Here is a 21955-nt window from a genome sequence, read left to right as displayed (position 1 = left end):
TTGCTATGTTATATGATTTAAAGTCTGGAAGTATGTGTCTGCCACATTGGTCTTCCTTTTTAAGATGTTTCTCGCTATTTGGGGCCCCTTACTCTTCAAAGAAATTTGATAGTTGTGTTTTCCATTTCTCTAAAGAAGACTTGGAATTTTTATTGGGATGGCATTGACTTGTATATAAATTTGGGCAGAATTGACATTTTAACAATATTTAGTCTTTCTATCCATGAACACAGAATGTTCTTCCATTTATTTAGGTCTTTTATTTCTTTTAGCAATGCTTTATAGTTTTCTGAATACAAGTGCTTTATGTCCTTGTTTAAGTTTATTCCTAAATATTTAATTCTTTTTGTCACTATTGTAAGTGGATTTTTCCCCTAACTTCCTCCTCAGATTGCTCATTACTAGTGTATAGAAGCACCACTGATTTTTGTGTATTAATCTTGTATCCTGCCACTCTACTGAATTTCTTCATTTGTTCTAGCAGCTTTGTTGTAGATTTTTCAGGGTTTTCTAGGTATAGGATCATATCATCTGTGAATAATGAAAGTTTTACTTCTTCCTTTCCAATTTGGATGCTTTTTTTTTTTCTTTTTCTTGCCTAATTGATCTAGCTAGAACCACAACAGTGGTGACAGTGGGCTTCCTTGTCTTGTTCCCAGTCTCAACAGGAAAGAATTCTATCTTTCACCATTGATTACAATATATGATATTGTTTTTCATATATGCCCTTTATCATGTTAAGGACATTTCCTTCAATTCCCATCTCTTGGAGTGTTTTTATCAAAAAAGAATGCTGGATTTTGTCAAATGCTTTTTCTGCACCAATCAAGATGATCATGTGATTTTTCTTCTTTGATTTCTTAATGATGTATTATACTGATTTTCTTATGTTGAACTACCTTTGCATGCCTGCTATCAAGCCCGACTTGATCATGAATAATTCTTTAATGTGTTGGATTTGACTAGCGAGTATTTTGTTAAGGATTTTAACATTCATAGTCATTAATGAAATGGGTCTCTAATTTTCTTTTTTTAAAAATAATTTATTTGGATGGTATTGGCTGCATATTATGAGCTTGGTTACATTTCTTCGTGTTCAAGTTTTTGGAAGAGTTTGAGTATGATTGGTATTAAATCTTCTTTGAATGCTTGGTAGAGTTCACCTCTGAAGCCCTCTGGTCCTGGACTTTTCATTTTGTGGAGTTGTTTGATGGCTGTTTCAATCTCTTTCCTTGTGATTGGTTGGTATGTTGAGGTATTCTATTTCTTCTGGGGTAGTGTAGGTTTTTGGATGTTCCTAGGAATTTTTCCATTTCATCTACATTGTCTAGTTTGTTGGTGTACAGTTGTTCATGTTATCTGCTTATCTCTTTTATTCTTTTGGGGTCAGTTGTATTGTCCCCATTTTAATTTCTGATTTTATTTATTTGCATATTCACTTTTTTTTTGTCAATCTAGTTAAAGGTTTTTCAATTTTGTTGATCTTCTCAAGGAAACAACTTTTGGTTTTGTTAACCCTATTTTTTTTGTTGCTCTCAGTTTATTTTCTGCTCTGATTTTTTGTTATTTCATTCCTTCTGCTTGGTTTTGGCACAGCTTTGCTGTTCTTTTTCTAGTTCTTCCAACTGTTTAGTTAGGTCATTGATTTTAGTTCTTTCTTCTTTATCAATGTAAGCATTGAGGGTTACAAATTTCTCTCTCATCCCTGCCTTTACTGCATCCCATAGGTTCTTATATATAGTGTTCTCGTTTTCATTCATCTTGAGGCATTTTTTATTTCCCTTGCAATTTCTTCTTTGACCCACTGATTCTTTAATAGTGTGTTGTTTAAGTATAATCTTTTAAACCAGGAATGTTATTCTACCTGGCTTTCAGTGGTGCCAGTGGTACATAAAGAACCTGGTCTATCCATGTTATTATTGACCCAATCCATATGAACAATTGATAAACGCTGAAATGTGTTGAAATGAATATCCTCGCCTGAATAGTTAAATGATTCAACAAATATTTATTGAATGCTTAAATCATATCAGGCACAGAGGATATAACAGTAAATAAAAGAGGAAAAAATCTCAGACAACCTAGAACCTTACTCTAGACAATAAACAAAATAAATGGTACAGTATACAGTATGGGTGTGGAATATTTAGCACTATGGAAAAAGAAAAGCAAGAAAGAGGATAGGAATATTGAGGGGATGTGTCCACTTTTATCATGTTGGTCACTGAAAAGTTGACCTAAGTAAATACTTGAAGAAGGAGGAGAAATAAATGCTTTGAACATTTGAGAAAGTGCTTCAGGCAGGGGAATGGCAAGTGCAAAGGCCTGAGCCATGTTCGTGAATGGCTTGTCCCAGTAGAAGGAGACCAGTGACCTGAAATTGTGAGGGAGAAAGTAGCAGAAATGTGATCAGAGAGTCAATAGGGGATGAGATCGTATTAGACAGGAGTCAGCAAACACTTGTTCACTCTCCAGATCTGGCCCAATACTTGTTTTTGTAAGTAAATTTTTATTTGAACATAGCCTTGATCATTTTCTTCTTTATTGTCTATGGACTGCTCTCATGCTACAAGCAACTGCAGAATTGAGTAGGTATAATGGAGACTGTGTGGCCTGCAAAGTCTGAAACATTTACTCTCTGGCTCTTTTCAGTAAAAAAATTGCTGACTTTGTATGCAACTGTAGGACGTTGTGTGAACTTGAATTTTTACTAGATTTTAATGTAATCATTCTTGCTGTTCTTCTTAAAAGGGGCAGTATGGAAGCAAGAAGGTCAAGGAGAAGGCTTGTGCAATAATACAAGTGAAAGAGGATGATGGCTCAAATCAGATGTTAGCAGAGAAAGTGGTGAGAAGTGGCAGAATTTTGAATATATTCTGCTGATGGTTTGGATGTGCGTTGTGAAATAAATTGAAAAATTAGTGATGACTCCATTATTTTTGGACTAAACCAGGAATTAGCAAACAAAAGCTTAAAGGTCAAATCTGGTTCATGGCCTGCTTTTGTATGGTTCTGGAGCTAAGAATGGTTTTCACATTTTTAAAGAGTCAAAAAACCCTTCAATAACAACAGCAAAGAAGAAAATGCATCAGAGACCATATATGTTGCACAAAGCCTAAAATATTTGCCATCTGAACCTTTACAGAAAATTTGTTGACTCCTGGAATAAACAAAGGAAAAAATTAGAAGCACTGTCAGCTGAAATGAGAAAGACTGTGGCAAGAGTAGTACTTAGAGGGAATATCAGGAATTGCCCTTTGGACATGTTGAATTTGAAATGCACAGTAGACATGTAAGTGGTATCGAATCTCTGAGTCTGTGTTCAGAGAGAGGTCTATGATAGAAATAACATTCAGGGGTCACCAGTATATAGATAGTACTTAAAGCCATGATTTGGATGAATTACCAAAGGAGTAAGGGAGATAGAAAAGAAAGGAAGTCCGAGAGATGGACCATGGGACATGTCAAATGAAGAAGTAAGGTTGATGAGAGAGTCCAACAAAGGAGAATGAGAAGTAGTGGCTACTGAGTTTGGAGGAAATCAGAAGAGTGTAGTGTCCAGGAGTGAAGGGAAAATACAAAAGATTGTGTGAATTTAAATTCTAGGAAAGGCAAGTGCAGCTCATATGCAAAGAAAGCCATCTTTAGAAGCATCTAAATGGAATGGAAAATTTGAAATTATTTTTATTGGCATGGTATAAAATTATTTAAAACTTGAAACGATGCTAATGGCTGACATTTAGTGTAATATTAATCTACAATAAATAAATGCATCATTTAACATCTCTTTTCTGGGTCGTTAATTATAGATAAACACTATATAAAAAGAAAATTTCCTCTTTGCATTTAAGTAATTTAGATTGCAAGCTGCACAAAAACAAACATACATAAACAAATAAGCTTTCTGTGCTTGACAACTTTCATTTCTAGATACAACATACAACACATTTGTCTTGATCAAAACTGGCTATGTATTCAATGGGTTAATTTCTCAAATATAAGGAGTCTCTCCTTGTTTTAGATACAGAAAGCTGACTCTGTGAGCACAGTCATAGGAAGAGCCAGTTTAGTAGTAAATATTATCATGTGGACTTACAGCAAGACAGAAATGGAGTCTAATTTCAATATGTAATATGAGGAAGGGATTTAAATCTGAAAATATTGAATATAAATGTTTATGTCTTGAGAAGTAAAACTTTGTCTAAAAAGAGCTTACCATGTAATAGCACCAAAAGAATTATTACAGAGAGATGTAAAAATTAACTGTAACATCAAAAATATGTTTCATTTGTTATTACTGAAAAAACATAGTTTCTGATATAAATAAAAACACAGTAAAAAAAACATTCTTTTTACTCATGACTTTCTGAAATTGTCATATCAAGTTGAACTGTTTTCCCTACATGCCACATAGTAGAGTCGGAATGGCTGACCTCTAAGATTCCTTAAACTCTAATACGTTTCCCCTCTAAGAAGTGTGATACAGGGAAACGGACTTTGGCCCAGTGGTTAGGGCGTCCGTCTACCATATGGGAGGTCCGCGGTTCAAACCCCGGGCCTCCTTGACCCGTGTGGAGCTGGCCATGCGCAGCGCTCATGCGCGCAAGGAGTGCCGCGCCACGCAAGGGTGTCCCCCGCGTGGGGGAGCCCCACGCGCAAGGAGTGCGCCCATGAGGAAAGCCGCCCAGCGTGAAAAGAAAGAGCAGCCTGCCCGGGAATGGCGCCGCCCACACTTCCCGTGCCGCTGACGACAACAGAAGCGGACAAAGAAACAAGACGCAGCAAATAGACACCAAGAACAGACAACCAGGGGAGGGGGGGAAATTAAATAAATAAATAAATCTTAAAAAAAAAAAAAAAAAAACAAGAAGTGTGATACACACCTCCAGTCAAATGTCCAGTTTAGTTAAGACATCTTTGCTATTCCATCAGAACAGAGCATGTCTCATTCAAATTATAAGTGCTTGAAAATAATACATATGGCATGGATTTGAAAATTAATGAAATTAATGAAATTATGGAAATTGAATTATCACTCATTTAAAGTTTGATGTAATAAGGACTTTTATATCTGGACTTTATTTCAACTTATCAATATCCTTATCACATAAGAGAATCACTTCAGTAGCATCCTCACGAACTTGTCTCTTACTAAGTAAGGTCTTACCAAGGATTCCATTTTCTTCTTAAAACGTCACTCTCATTACGCCATCTCTTTCCCTTAAGAATCAAGGTTCAAGTTTAAATTCATTAGCTTGGCATTCACAATTATACGTTAAATTTGATCCATTGATTTTCTCTTTCCCCTCTATTCCTGTTTCCCAATACTCACTAACTACTCAAGTTAAGACAATCTTACACAATCTGCTTCATTTTTACATATATACACAATATATTCTCAGCGCTCTTTCTATTCTTTATGCACTAACTAACCAATAAACCCACACCCGTTTATTCAGTCAACATCTACTAGGTTCAGGGGACTGGGTGAGCTTCTATAATACATGTGTGTCTCTTTGCAGCTTTTGTTTCCTCTTTTATTGTCCCCCTGCCATATAGTGATTCCTTTAGTAATACCGCCTGCCCTTCAGGTTAATGATTCTTTAGTAATAGAACTGCACCTGTTGCAGCTACTATATTTCTTTTGGTCTTTTGAAGTCATGTACACATATGAGTGTAAGGCTCAGTCTTTTTTTTTAGCTAGGTCTGGTGAAGTGAGGAGGATGAGGATGAGGATGATAGAGTAATTAATATTTATTGAACATTTTAAATTTCCTAGCTAATATACAAATACCATACAGTGAGTTGTTAAACAACAGGGATTTATGGGCTCACAGTTTCAGACACCAGAAGGTTTACTTCCTCCCAGGGTTGGTATCTTTGCTGGCTGGCAATCTTTGGGGTTCCTGGTTTCTGCCCACATGGCAATGCACATTGCGATGTCTTTTTTGGGGTACTCCCTGTGTCTTCTCTCTGTGTGACTTTCTCTATAAGACCTCCAGTAAAAGGATGAAGACCCATCCTGATTTAGTTGGGCCACCTCTTAACTGAAGTAGCCTCATCAAAAGATCTTATTTATAATAGGTTCACACCCACAGGGATGAGTTAAGATTAATAACATGTTTTTCTGGAGTATGTAACTCTAAGCCACCATATTGACTATGTGCCAAAAACTATCCTAAGCACTTTACATATATCAACTCATTGAAGTATCTCATGGCATGGCAAATATATTAGTCCACATATAGTAATGAGGGTTTGAAAAGACTATTACAAAGTTACAGACTCTGAACTCTGTTAGTATAACTAATTAAGGCAAGCTGCTTGCTTAACCCAATCCATAGCTGGATGCCACAGAGACTGAATGGTTCATAGGCAAAGAAGGCTATATATATAGGTATAAAAACATATCGAAGCAACATTCAGCCCAGCACAGTCGTAGCTGTCAGGTCAAGTTGACATCAGGTTTTAGGGTGGTGGAGAGAATTTATGGTCTGCTGCAATATTCGTATTTTTCAAACCACAATGTTTGATATAATATATTAGTGAAGTCTACCCTGGAGCTTTCAGAGCTATCTAGAATTATTCTATTGCATATGGATCATATGAGCCTCCCTTATTCCCTGCAAATATATAATGTTATACTGAGTCTCATGCACATTAATTTGTTTTGCTCATAATCCTTGGCCTAACAGCTCTGGAATGGAATCCAGTTTGTCTATGCCCAGTGGCCACACTGAGATGATTTCAACTCTCCTTATTAGGTGGATATGAAGACACAGGAGGTATAAAAAAAAACTAGAAAATCCAGTCATCTCCCTAGGCAGAACATCTAATATAACTACTCACATATCAGAACATATTCATCTTAGAATCATAGTATCTGATGCTGACAGGGATAAAGAGGCATCAAGGCTGTATGTGACAAATATACAGCACATATCCCTGCATTCCCGTCTCCATGCCCATGGTTGACTTCACTAATGGATCCCAGTGCTCTCTGTTTAAGAGCGTATATGTATTAATTTTATTTGAAAAGATAAACAGTATACCTAAATGAGGTCATATAATTTATCTTTTCTTTTAGTCATTCATGCAACAAAAATTTATTGAGGAACTATTATGTGTCAAGGATTACGCTAGTCTCTGGAAACAAACAAAAGTAAACTGCTATATTGACTTTTGCTCCTTGCTTTGTGTCATCCAGAAAATTTCACCAGCAGACCTTTAATACTTTCTCCTACATCATTGATAAAACTCTTAATTAGGACAAGCATTGGGTTAAAGCCTAGTGGTAAGCCTCCAGAAATTTCATTTTAGTTACTATGAATCCATTAATTTATCCCTTATTGAATAATCTTTTAGCCAATTGCAGATTTCCTAAGTGCACCATCATACAAGCTACGTATCTCTATCTTGTTTATAGGCTGCTCAGAAAGAACTTCATCCACTGGCTTGTTGAAATCCATCTACACTGTATCTATTGTGTTCCCATAATCTACTAACTTAATTTACTTAGGTAAAATAATAAAAATAAAAAGTAAATGGGATCCATTTAGTATACAGCTCAAGGCTAAATTTCCAGGTATAACACCCAAAATCAAACCATAAAACTGGTTGTGAGTAAATGGCTGCTCTTACCTACTCTGAGCACCAGATCTGCCATTTTGCACTGCTGCTACTAATGCTTCAGGAATTTGAGTTTATAGTCACTGTCATTGTAGTCACTGCCAGGGAGAGACAATGTGAACTCCCCATATTCTTTTCTCTTTGTCCCAGCTATCAAATCAAAGTCTAATGATCGGATTGGTGGAGTCAAGGTAACATACCTCACCCTAGGTACAAGGAAGCCTGGGAAATAGGAATATTCTGCTCCTTAGAAGGAGATGGTCTTGGATTTCTGCTGATATTCATAAAGTGCGTAGAAGAAAAAAGCAATTCCAGTTACAATGTTTCACTTCCTGGGATAATCTTATATAGGTAAAAGTAGCCCAAATACCTTACTATACTCCGATGATAGTTTTGAACTAGATTACTAGTCCCAAAGTTCAAATGTGAGATTATAGATTTGAAAAGGCTAAACTCCATGTCCTAAGTCACACACAAGATTTCAGAGACAGATTGTGTGCTGAGGTCTTTGTTAAAAAAAAAAAAATCTGCAATTTCTCCATTCTTAGAGTGTCTTCTTATATATAGCCAGGTATTTATTATGCAGATGTTGACACTAATAAACTAGCAACTTTGAGTATCTAGCAAGGGCTATGCAATTTAAGTTATCTCATTTAATCATCCCAACAACCCTGGAAGATGTTATTAGACTTATTTTATCGGATTTTGAGAAAATTGAGATTCAGAGGTAAATAACACATTTAGGAGTATACAGATAGTAAGTGAAGAAGGCAGACTTCTGGTTTTCAAAAAATTAATGTAATACCTTAAATTTAAAAAACCTTATTAACTATAGATTGTCTTGAAAAGCCATTTTATCTTAAAACAAATATGTGCTATAATTTCTTTGAAAATGTTTCTATCATTAATATATTTAAATATTTTAACATTTGGTTGTAAATGAAATTTTAAAATATTAGCTCAAGGTTGTAATCCTCTCTAGGAGTATACATTTATTACCAATACTATTTTGATTTAATTGGGAAAGCAATTCCCTTTATGAAAGAGGAATAAATTAGCTGATTATAGTTACTCTTACCTTTCTCCTACCCTTACCATATTTTTTGCTATTTTTTCTGTGCTATTTAATTTATTCTATTAGATTCCCTTATAGTTTTACCATCATAATTTCTTAAGCTTCTGTCTCTTGATCTATCAACTTCAGACCATTTACTCTTTCTCTTCTTTTATACCTCATCCTGCCATTCCTAAATCCTTGCATCTCTCAGTTGTATCTTTACATTTACATTGCTAACATTTAGGAATTTTACATTTCTGCTCTGTATTATCTAGTCTTCTGTGCTTTGACTACAGGTTTATGTTTAAAACTGAAAAACAATAACTATTTGATAGTGTTATTAATAACTAGATTTTAAGAAAAAAGGAATCAAATTATTCATCACAAAAGTTGTGCCATTCAAAGGAGACTATTTAGAGTCAATGTCAAATGAAATCTTTTCTCTTACACTTCATCAGTTGTTCAAAACCATTCCACAGCTGTTTGCCTTATATATGGACCATGATTTACTTGTTAGCTGTTTTTTATTTTCCTTCTTTGGAGTCTTTAATTCTCTTTTTCTTTTTCCTTATCAAGAGAAGAAACATATACTTTCACTTTAATAATAAGATAATTCACTTTCTCTTCATATTAACTATTTAAATGAATTGGCTTTCCTTGTTATTGACTGCTGTTCAATTTGAAAAGATTGTTTTCTAGGTCTAACTAGAGGCTGCCATCCATGAATTTGTGGTCATTCCTCTCCTGGGTTAAGCCCACTAAAATCTAAATTTTAGATTTCATGTCTTCTGATTTTTGGATTCCTATTCAATTAGGTCTCCATACCCCCCTCCAGAAAGGTTGTGTGATGGATAAATGTTCCAAGTACTTGTGTATATGAACTTGTCTTTATTGATAGTTTGTCTAGGTATAGAATTATAGGTTGAAACTTTTGTGAATACCAGAAAAGCTCATGTGCTCAGCTAATCCATTCCTGTGGGATGGGACCCTTTGATTGTATTAGATTCAGTTAAGAGAGGTTTTTATTAGATCACTTTAAGAAGAAAAAATTTTTAGGAAGTACCAGGGATTGAACCTGGGATCTCTACATGGAAAGCAGGCACTCAACCACTGAACTAGATCCACTCCTCTATTAGATCACTTTTGATTAGATAGTTTCAGGGCCTTTGATTGGACTATGTCAGTGAAGCATGACCCTGGTTTGGTCTCTGCCCTTTGCAAAAACACACACAGAGAAAGACAGCTCTGTTTTACCCTGCCATGTGTGAGAGAAGACTCCAGGATTGCCTAGAGTGGTAGAAAGACAGATACATCCTAAAAAACAGAGAGAGAGACGGGACGCTGGAACATGACGAGGAGCCTGAGCCCAGGAGAAGGAAGAGACTATGTACCTGATTGTCCACAGTTGAGCTGGGGGAGAAAGTGAACCTGGGGGGAAGGCAGAGACCTTGGCAGAGATCAGCCTCCATTTTGTCTTGCCACATGGCAGGACTCCATGACTGACAGCAGCTGACCTCGGTGAAACAGCATCTCTGATGATGCCTTGATTTGGATATTTTCACAACCTGGGAAGTAGTAGCTTTTACCCTAATACATTCCTATTGTAAAGCCAACCCATATCTGGTATTTTGCAATGGCAGGCTTTGGCAAACTAAAACACAGGTTTAAATCTTTTCTTTCTGAAAATATTTTTGGTATTGTTTCACTATCTTCCAGCATTGTCGTCATTGCTGATGGGCTGTTTAGTACTTGTTTTATTCTGACTCCTTTGTGGGTAACCTGTTCTCTCTCTCTTGCATGTGTTAGGCTCTTCTTACTACTACAGTGTTCTGAAATTTGTATGGGTCATTTGCACTCATCTTGTTTGGTGATCTCTCTGGGGATAACAATAACACCTTTTATGAATTCCCTTGTGGTTTGTGAATTATCTGTGCTTCCTCCATACTTCATGAGTCTGCATGTCTATCTATATCCTGCATGCTTATGATATTGGCTTGACTCAGATATCTGGTGATCCTTTGTAGTTCATTTATATTTACACATGAAGTACTTGAATGTTTGTGATGGGTAGCTGGTGTGGACTTTCTCAACGATTACATTATACATTATAGCTTTTGCTGTACCAGAGGACCAATGATGGATTCTGTGTTTACAGGTGTGGCACACTACCTTTACATTGTGAGCATGGGTGGTGAGAAGGCAACAATACAGAACCCCCCATACCAAATGTCAACATGAGGGGAACCTTACTCCTAGGGGATGACCTCCATACTAGCACTCCCCCTGAAGATGATTTAATTTCTTTAGTAAGTTGGTCTGATGCCAACCCTTTTGCTGCCGTGTTTCTGTATGTGTACAGGAAAGTTAAGATCTGGCCCAGCTGTTTTATGTAGACTTTTTATTAATACTCTGGTCACTTTACTGCTTTTCCTTCTTAAATTCTAAACCTGTTACCTCTGTAGGAATAAATGTTTCCACATCTGCTTTGTCTTTTCCTGGACTGAGCATTCTGGACTTCCTCCCCTCTGGCTAGCTGGAAATAAGATACCCATATGTTTTCTCTCTTCTGGTAATTTGTCATGTCTATGGTATGCTGATGGGGTCTCCTCCCTCTCTCAGCACTGCTATGAATTTATTTCCTTTTTTATATCTTTACTGACATATCCTGGGGATTTGGTGAAAATAGTTAACTTTTGTAATTGGTTTATTACCCTGAAGTAAAACCTTCCCTACCAGTGTTTTGTAAATTACAATTATGGCACACTCCTTGAGTTTTCAAGAAAAAGTTACTATGCTATGGATATTAAGCCAGGAGTTTATATGTAATATATAATTTATATATATATATATATATATACAGTTTATGTAATTTAGCCACAATTTAAAACTCTGTTGTATTTAAAGGAATATTTCACTTTTCTGAAATGTTTATTCACCTAGACTATCTCATTTCTTAAAATGCCAGCTATAATGCAGCATCATCAAATTCTATTATTTTGTGATTTATTTTGCCATAGCATTAAAAATTTTTTTAATATTATGAACTTTATTTATAAAACTATCTGATTTCAAAGAAACATTTAATGTAAAAACAAATGTTCTTCTAAACTGAACTTTTTTTACACTTCTGTAGCATTCAAATGCTTTTATCATCTTCATGATTTCTTCAAAATCTCTTATCAAGGGTACGTATAGAAAAGCATTAAAAAATAAATAGAAACAAAGGGACTTTTTCAGTTTTTATTTTGAGATGGTGTAACAAATTAACTCAAAACAAGTAATTTCATTACTATTTGGGAGAGAGAATCACCAACTTTTTGTGCAAACAATGCTAGCCTTCTAAGCATTAAGAACTTAATTCCTTAAGAAATTACATAAGCAATAATTCTGCATCTATAACTCACCCAAAATAATCTGTGGTTATTTTTTTTTAACATATGTGTGCAGCTTTAGCAAATTAAAGCCCAAGAGAAATGCTTCAGATCCACTATCAAGAGGCATAATCAGAGTTTATTACAGCATCACTTGGAGAGCTTACCAATCAAGGAAACTATAATGAAATCTGCAGTTTCCCTCTTTCCTATTTTTTAACACAAGATTCAATGACTAAGAACTTAATACTGGATGATAAATCACATCCACATTATTAGTTAAATAGTCTCACAGTTAAACACATCTTAAAGATCAATCAAATCAGTATTTGTTGTCTTGCTTCTAAATATCTTATCTATGTTGATAATCTCTTTCTTTCTGATTGCTTCTAAGTCTCTTTCTCTTTGGTATTGAGCAATTTTACTGCAGAATATCTGGGTTGGACTAATTATATTTATCCTACTTGGGATTAAACATGTTTTTGGAATCTGATGATCATGTCTTTCATTACTATGGGAAATTCCATTTCTACCTATTCAGGTTTTGCTTCTCTGACATGCTTTCTATTCTTTTTTACTGAAAATACCATTAGGTATATGTTGAACTTTCTCATTCTACCCTCTGTCTCTTTCTCTCTCATACTTTCCTTAATTTCTTCAGATGTATCTTCTATTTCAATACTTTTCTCTTCAGCTGTGTTAAATCTACACTTAACCCATTCGTTTGGCTTTAAATTTCAATAAATATATATATATTTTATTTCCAGAAGTATCATTTGATTCCTAAATTTGATTTTCTTTCCTTTTGCTTTTTCTTAATAATATATTGTTGTATTAAATATTTTTTTCCTTCTATTATATCTTTAATCAACTTTAATATATCCATTTCATAATTTACATCACAGAGTTCTACTATTTGGCTTTCATGATGGTGGATGACCAAAGAATACTAATGTGTTTGCTGTCTCTTGTTCATATGGACTGTTTCTTTGTGTATTCTGTGACTCTGGATTGTGAATTTATCTCAAGCAGATTTATCTCTGAAAATCCCTATCTAAAGGTCTGTCCTTCCAGAGGAGTTTGCTTCTGCCAGTCACCCCAAAATTATCACTGACTTTCTATCAATTTTTAATGTTAATTTTTCAGCGTGGGCTTCCCAAATCACATGATTATTAAAATTTCAAATCCTCAACCCATGGAAGACATTACCCCATAAGCATGGAATCTTAGAAGATCGTCAAAGGTGCCACCTTAATGCTCAGTTCTCTTATTATTTTTGATATGTAAAAGCTTCCCCTTATTTACTTCTAAGCCCATCTTGCATCTTAAAGGATGCCGGTGGTAATTTAGCCAGAGTTTCTAGGTGTTCGGTAACGGGAGTTTTGTGATTTCTGTCTTTTTTCAGATTTTCTGTCACTTTGCAGAAAAAGGAAGTGTATAATATATTTTGTAAAAATTACATGAAGAACTATCATTTCCAGAGAATAGTTTCCATACTCAAAAAAACTATAATCTTGTCACATTTTAGTCTATCCTCTTTTCTTTGAGATAAAACCATACTTCCTGAAGAAGAACACTGCAAAATAACAAAACTGAAATCATGACAATTTTAGTCATTTTAATGTTTTCATTCTTTGAAAAATTTCAATAGTTACTCCAATTTCTAATCACTTTAAAAAATAACTTCCCATGTGCCAAAAGGTAACCTCAAAATTTAAAAAGAAGACATTCTCTTAATAGTGAAAAATAAGTTTTTAACAGAAATATTGAGTTATAACTGACAATAAATTGCACATACTTAAAAGTGCAGAATATGATATAATTTGCACCTGTGAAACCATCATTTTGGTCAAGATGGTGAACATATCTATAAGCCCAAAAAGTTTCCTTTTGGCCCTTTGTAGTCCTTCCCTCTTTTGTCTATCTACCACCTCAATTCCCATATGTAGGCAGCTACTGATAAGTTTTCTGTCCTATATATTAGTTTGAATTTTCTAAAATTTTAATAAATAGACATAGTTTATGCTTTTTCATACCTGCCTTCTTTCACTTAGCGTAATCGTTTTGAGCTTCAGCCATGTTGTTATGTGCATCAATAATTTATTCCTTTTTATTTATGAGTAGTATTCCATTGTACTGATAAACCACCATTTATTTATCCATTCAGCTGTTGATAGACATTTGGGGTATTTCTAAGTCGGGGTATTACCAGTAAAGCTACTATGAACATTTGTGTGAAAGGATGTTTGTAAGGTCATACAGAGATAGTGAGCATGTCTATCAAATATAGAATGTGAGATAAAAAGAGAAGTCAAGGATGGCTTCAAGATTTTGGCCTGAGCAAGAGAAATAATGTATATGCTATGGATTGAGAAGTGAAAAGCTACAGGAAGGACAGGATTTTCTGGAGGTAGGGAGCTAAGTAGAACTCAGCAGTTTGACTTTGGATGTGTTGAATTTAAGATGCCAATTAGAAATCCAGATTCTGGAGTTCAGGTGTGTGGTCCAAGCTTAAGATACACATTTGACAGGTGTCAGAACATATGGTATTTAAAACTGTGGTAGGGAGAATAATGGACCTCCAAAGATGTCCACATCTTAATCCCAGAATCCTGACAATATGTTACATTGTGTAGCAAAAAGGATTTTGCAGATCTAAGTGAAGGATCTTGAAATGGGGAGATTATTCTGGACTATTGCAGTGGACCCGAATTAATCACGTGAATCCTTATAAGGGGGAACACATGAGAGCCAGAGTCAGAGAGATGCTTCGCTGCTGACTTTGAATATGGGAGAAGGGGCCATGTGCCAGGAATGTGGGTGGCATCTAGAAGCTGGAAAAGGTAAGCAAACAGATTTCCCCCTGGAGCCCCCAGAAGGAACACAGCCCTACCAACACCTTGACTTTAGTCCAGTGAGACTTCTGACCTAAAGAACTGTAAGAGAATAAATTTGTGTTGATTTATGTGGCTAAATTTGTGGTAATTTGTTACAGGTGCAGTAAGAAACTAATATAAATCCATGAGACTAGATGACATTGCTTAGAGACTGAGTGACTGAGCTGATACCTTTTTGTAATATCTATTACACAGAATATATCTAAACTGCAAGTTTTGAAAATAATTGCTATATACTCAGAAGTTTCTACATTTTCTCTTCTAGGCCCCTTCTGAGCAAGTGGTTGCATAGGTATTAGTCCTTTCAATGGCATGTATCACTCAAATCATGCACCCATGGTGGTTCACTTATCTTTGGAATATCATTTTCTATTTTCAGCTGAAGCTTTATTATTCACCTAAGTTGATTTCACGATCAATATGTTCCACAATGTCCTGCCCCTGCTATTTGCACTTTATCTAGACTACTTTTTTCTTTTTTGTCTTACTTCACTGGGAAGTTGCATAGGTCCAATTCAATTCCCACCTCAAATCACTTTCTGCCCTGTTGGGATGGAGCTGATGCATATAGGTTTGTTCACTGTGACATACTGGCCTCTGGTCTGATGTTGTGGGTCCCCCTCCCTTTACTTTTCTTAATCTCCTGTATTTGAATTGACTATTTTTCTGGCATCTGGCAACTTAGCTCTTCTACTTATTCACTACAATCTACTTCTTGGTTCTTAGGTTGTTGACCTGTTTTTGTACATGAATATGTTTGTCCTTGCTTCACCTTTCTGAATCTGAGACTCTTTCTTATACCCAACAACAGGGAATACCTTTCAGGTATCCACTGTTTTATTTAATCAGCACAAGACCAGAGATACACAGTTTAAAGTGAAAGAAATAAGATCTAGAGAGTTTAGACAATGTGCTCAGGGTTCCTAGGGCAGAGCCAGGATTCAATGGAGATCTGAGAGAAAAGCCCATGCTTCCATGCTCTTCATTACCATGCTATGGACTCTTTTGATCTCTCATCCTTCTAAAAGCTGACTTGCTTACAATAACTCCTCTCCCCCAGCTAAAGTAAGGAAAGTTTAATGCCTCATTTGCCACTTCCAACCCAGACCTCTAGCTGCTGCTGTTTTCTGGCAGAGGAACAAGATACTGCTGCTACCTAGTTCTATCTATATCTGCGAGTGCTTTATCATCATTCTAATTAAACACATTCAGAACATCTGAATGTGCATTAATTATCTTTTTGACAGTTTCATTCAATAGTGAAATTTCAGTTCTTTCTTTTGCCTATGGAATTTTGGGGGAGGGGAGATTTCTGCATTTATTTTAATCTAAATCTAAATCCTAAATCCTAAATCCTAGCACCTGGGTCTGTTGGTGCTAAGTGTGCCCAGGTGGCTTGGATGAAGCAGGGCTTTCCCTACCAGTGGATTGTGGAAAACACTGCCAGTCTCTTGTCTTCCATTCACCAGGGCTGCTTCTGATATCCACGTGAAAGAACTGGAGGAGCGTACCTCAGGCCAGGCCTTTGAGCTGATAATCAACCCTAGGTCAAAAGAATCTATCCCAGAATAGCCCCTTTTCCCTACAAAGAAGAATCTTTCCCTGGAGGAAATTCAAAAGAAGTTAGAAGTTGCAGGAGAAAGATGCAAACCCCATGAAGCTGAGGTCTTGAAGCAGCTTGCAGAGAAACAAGAGCATGAGAACGAAGTGCTTCAGAAAGCAATAGAAGAAAACAACAACTTCAGTAAAATAGTGGAAGAGAAATTGACCCACCAAATGGAAACCGAGAACTGAGAGGCACAAATGCTGCTAAACTGGAGTGCTTGCGAGAAAAGAATAACTATATTGAAGAAGTACGGAAAAACAAAGAATCCAAAGATCCTGCTCATGAGACTGAAACTGACTAATTTATTCTGAGAACTGACTTTCTTCCTTTCCTCTTCTTAAATATCCAAAGACTGTACTGGCCAGTGCCATTTTATTTTTTCACTCCTGGCAAATATTCTAGAAGCTGCTGTAGGACTATGTAGGTAGATCCGGACTGTATGATGTTGTTTTAGGGACTAAAGGGGAGAAATTAAAAGTGTTTTATTCTTTTTCTAAAGTGTTGAGGTCTTTCTAATATAGCTATTTTTCTTGTTGAATCTTTTCTACTTGGGTTATTGGTTAGTACTGTATTGGCTCTGTGAAAAGTTGATGAATATGTAGTGGCTTCTTTCAAACTGTTAGATGATGAATATCTCTTCACTTTTTTTTTTAATGTTTAAAATTTTTTTTATTGGTATAACTTTTTTTTCTTCTTTATTTTCTTTTAAGTGTTACATTCAAAAAATATGAGGTCTCCATATACCCCCCACCCACATGCCCCACCCCTCCCACATCAACAACCTCTTCCATCATTGCGGCACATCCACTGCACCTGGCGAATACATTCTGGAGCACCACTGCACCACATGGACAGTGGTCCACATTGTAGTCTACACTCTCCCCCAATCCACCCAGTGGGCCATGGCAGGACACACAACATCCAGCATCCATCCCTGCAGTACCACCTAGGACAACCCCAAATCCTGAAAATGCCCCCACACCATATCTCTTCTTCCCTCTCCCAATCATCAGCAGCCACTGTGGCCACCCTCTCCATATCACTAGTGCAATCCCAATTCCATCCCGATTTTACCAGATTCTACTGTACTAGAATGGTTAAGAAAACTTCACAGTGCTGTTGTGGTGGAAAAAAAAAATCCAAATCCTTTAAGGCCTTATTTGAAATTTTCACAACTTTGCTTAACAAAAAATTTATGACATTAAAAATGTTTGAAAATGTTGTCCTTATCCTTAACAAACATTTTAAAAAGGAACTGCTACATTCACTTGTTAGCTCTCATTTAACCCAGATCAAAGACCTGGCTCTCGGCTGAAAACAGAAACCCAGGGTTGCGCACGCTTGTGAGTCAGCGATATCATCACTCACATCCCTGGGATTTTAGTCACAAGAGACCAAATGTAAAACTTCTATAGTAAAAAGTAGCAGCAGCATTATTATTTTTGTTCAACATTTACATAAGTTGGTTTTCTGGGTCTGCAAATTTTGACTGTTTCTAACCGGGGCAGGCCTCTAAGGAGAGCTTTCAGAAGTCAGTAGTTCTGGTGGGTCTGGATAATACCTCTTGAATGTTGTTGCTGTTTTCCTCAATGGGCCGCCGTTGACCTCAGTGTGATCTTGGGGCAAGTCAGGCTCTGTCAGAGGCGAGCAAATGCTCAGAGCTCTTGGGGATTGACTGGCATTATCGCCGACTAGATAGCAGATTCTAAGCCATCTTCTGACCCTCTCCTCCGACAGCCATGCCGCCAACACCGCTGGTGTTGGAAATCGTGCAGACCCCAGAAGCAGCTCTCATGGTTGAGGGCGAGTACAGGCCTCCTCTACCTCGGCCACAGGGACACACAAAGATGAATGGCCAGCCTGAATGACAGGGCTGCTTCTCTCCGCACGCTGCATACAGAGCACCTTGTGTTCATGGCAATTGCAATACTTCCCTTCTGGCAGAGGGAAGCTGGGTTCTCTAGGGCTGCGGAAAGTAACGCTTGTTTCTGAATTGGTTGGAGTTCAATCTCAATTATGTCTGGAAACAACACACATTCCTTTCCCCCTTCTGTATGACTGCAGTGTTAATTTTCAAGTAAACTTTTGCAAGCTACTTTAAAGTTGAAATAGCTACACAACATTGACATTTACTGGACCACTCCCTTTTGAGCCTTCCTGGCAGGATGGCCACAGAAGACGTTGCCCATACGGCGGGGCCTTGGAGCACTAGCTCACTCTTTCCAGTCCTCATGTACCACCCTAGAGTGAGGCCGGAAGACATTATTTGAACAGGATCATATTCAAACCTGCCTCTCCTCCACCCACACAAAACCTAATTTCAACTCTTCCTCAAGTGGTATAAAACTAGAACCCCAGACTGAGTCCCCAAAAGAGAATATGGTATACTTTAATTTGCTTGCCCTTTAAGAGTAATTTGAATTTGCAGAAAGCTGGCTCCATGAATTTTCATAAGGTAGTATACCCACCAGCAATAAAATAAAACTAATCTCTCTGTTGCAATTTTATGTTCTACCTTTATTGCTTTTTTAAAGCCTTGGTATTTCAGCTGACCATGTTTCTGAATTTCTTTATGCTCCTCCAACACATACTTTACATGAAGCTTGATCTGAGGAAGAAATGGGCATCATGCTTTTTTTTTTTTTTAAGACACAACATAACAGTTTCAGCCATGGAGTGCACCTGTTTTTAGTATCTGCACATACTCAGCCAGGGTGTGTGGCAGTGTCTGTTCCTGCAGCTGTTGTTTTGCCATAAAAAGTACTACTGTATTCGTGTAGGGTTAGTTGTGCAAACTCTGTAACTTGGACCTGTTATAAAGAGGCTAGAAGACTGTCTGGACTGCTGATAATAGGTTAGATAAAGATCCAGCAGTGACCCTCACACAGCAGCATTTTTACTAATGTGAGGAAGTCTCTCAACAATATACAGTACAGCAGACAGCAGATGTGGACCATGCAAAATTAATGATTAACTGCATGCCAGTGTGTTTCTCAGGGAACAGTGCTGCTCTTTAAGGGGCTTAGATAGTCTATGAAAGAAATTAGCTCATGAGAGAGACTCGTAAGGATAAAAGAAAAAACTTAAGTAGAGGCTTGACATATCCTGCTTTTCTCACAGGGCAAAAAGTTAAACATAATGCTCTCCTTTTTATAGTGTGAAGTTCTGACTCTGAAGTTGGGGCAGATCATCCACTTGTTAAAACAAGACATGAACATTCTTGTTATTCCTTAAAGGGAGGAGGGGTGCACTTAAATTGAACTCTAAATGTACCAGAGGGGAGGGGGAGCTTATTGAACAATGATCCTAGATATTGAGGACTGTGAAATCAAATATAATTATGAAAGTTACAGCAAAGTAGTAAATAAGACTTGATGTTCATAATTCATTACGCCTTTCAATTATATGGGCTTTAAAATGCCTGGGAAGTCTCATGAGTTCACAGGTAAAACTGAAGATGGGTATTAGTGACCTTGTACATTTTTTGGAAAAGTCTCCCAAAATATCTAGTCAAAATGACTTTTATAATGATAATTCCTTCGTATGACTGAAATTCCCTTTATGAATTCCAATTATGGCTGATCAGATTAAAGAGGTAAGAATCCAGGAATTGCAAAGACCATTATAAATCCTATAATGTTCATTTGACTAAAGAGCTGGGAAGATCCTGCCAGCCATGCAGCCCTTTTCAGAGTGCATCTCCTTTACTTGCATCAGAACACTTTGTAAAGGTAAGATTCAATCCACGAGCATTGAATGAGAACTCATGGAACTTAAGACTCTGGAACATTTTACTTCTTTTTAAAGTAAGGAGTAAGGAAAGAGGAATTAGGGACAAGAGAGACTGGAATTGGGAATAGGGAAATGTGCTAAAAGGAATTAGTAAAGAGGAGGAGACTCTTTACTTTTTCCTCTTAATCTTCATCTTTCTGTGAACTGGCTTAGATTTCCCTATCCAGCCTCATTTCCATCCACTCCCATCCTGACTCTCCACTACAGAAAGGCTTGCTGTTTCTCTACTTTTGTTATATTTGTGGAGGCCTGTTTGTGTCACTTCCCATCTCTCGAGGAGCCACCTAATTATCTGCTCCTTCATGAAGTCCCTAAAATTATTCATTGCAACATTATTCTTTTTATTTTTTTCTTTAATTTGTTTTAGTCTATTGCATGGTTTACTACATTGTAACATTAAACATGATAAGAGTACAGTGTTTATTTTTCATTTTGTATTTATTTTTTATTTTTTAATAAACTACCCCATTGTAAATTCCTTGAGGACAGCAGCCTTGTTTTATGCATTTATAATGTATATATGTATATATATCCTATATATATATTTATGTATCTATGTATATATCTCATCCCCTGAGATATCTGGCATAGAGCTAGACATGATGAAAGAGGGGATTGATTAAACCTGAAGAACAAGTTCTGAAAAATAGTGTTTTATTACATTTAATTCAGGCTGTGCTATTTCCTCCTTGAAGTTTAGGTTCAGTATTCCCTATATATCAAATGAAATACTCATGTTGTAGCTTCTGAGACCACTGCCATTCCTACCAAAATCTCCTTTCCCCTGGCTTTCCCTTTTGGTATTGAGACTGATTTTCCTCCCAGGGTTGCATCAAGCCTCCACCACTCCTGTCAGTGCAGGAAGACATGGAACTGGCCACAATTTTTAAATATCATGCACATCTGATCTCCTTTCTTTGTGTTTGTAATTGAAATCTGACCCCACACTACTTGAATGTTGAGAGTGATGTAACATGTGAAATTAAGTTCTCAGACATATTAAAACTTTTATTTGGCGTATTTTATTTATTTATTTTAGAGATTTATTTATTTATTTCTCTCTCCTTCCCCCCCACCCCGGTTGTCTGTTCTCTGTGTCTGTTTGCTGTGTCTTCTTTGTCCGCTTCTATTGTTGTCAGTGGCATGGGAATCTATGTTTCTTTTCGTTGCATCATCTTGTTGTGTCAGCTCTCTGTGTGTGTGGTGCCATTCCTGGGCAGGCTGCACTTTCTTTCGCACTGGGTGGCTCTCCTTATGGGACACACTCCTTGCACATGGGGCTCCCCTACGCAGGGGGCACCCCTGCCCCTGCATGGCACGGCACTCCTTGCGCGCATCAGCACTATGCATGGGCCAGCTGCACACGGGTCAAGGAGGCCTGGGGTTTGAACCGTGGACCTCCCATGTGGTAGTCGGACGCCCTAACCGCTGGGCCAAGTCTGCTTCCTCAGATATAGTTAGTCTAAACCCCTAATTCCAGAGTTTAAAGAAGTTTTTAGGCCTCCCTAAGATTTTCATGATTTTGTAATCTCATGGACCTCTATAGTTTCTAAGGCTCTGAATTCTCAATCTTTGTGCTGTACACATTGACCCAGCTGCGAAA

At 36.9% G+C, this 21955-nt stretch overlaps 1 long non-coding RNA gene across 5 annotated transcripts in view; it reads left to right on the top strand.

Moving 5' to 3' along the window:
* The window catches only part of LOC131273428 (uncharacterized), a 206587-nt gene that overhangs the window by 164842 nt on the left and 19790 nt on the right, over positions 1 to 21955 (top strand). For 3 of the 5 annotated variants that reach the window (XR_011645823.1, XR_009180635.2, XR_011645822.1), the window contains one exon: positions 2752 to 4258. The exons of the other annotated variants lie outside the window; for them this stretch is intronic. This is a non-coding gene — a long non-coding RNA (uncharacterized lncRNA). Of the gene's footprint in view, positions 1 to 2751; positions 4259 to 21955 lie in introns of those variants that run through there. 5 annotated transcript variants of the gene reach the window in all.

Source organism: Dasypus novemcinctus, chromosome 15 (genome assembly GCF_030445035.2).
Source record: "Dasypus novemcinctus isolate mDasNov1 chromosome 15, mDasNov1.1.hap2, whole genome shotgun sequence".
Classification (NCBI taxonomy): Eukaryota; Metazoa; Chordata; class Mammalia; order Cingulata; family Dasypodidae; genus Dasypus; species Dasypus novemcinctus.
Note: the sequence above shows the minus strand (reverse complement) of the source record. Positions and strands in the feature narration are given on the sequence as shown.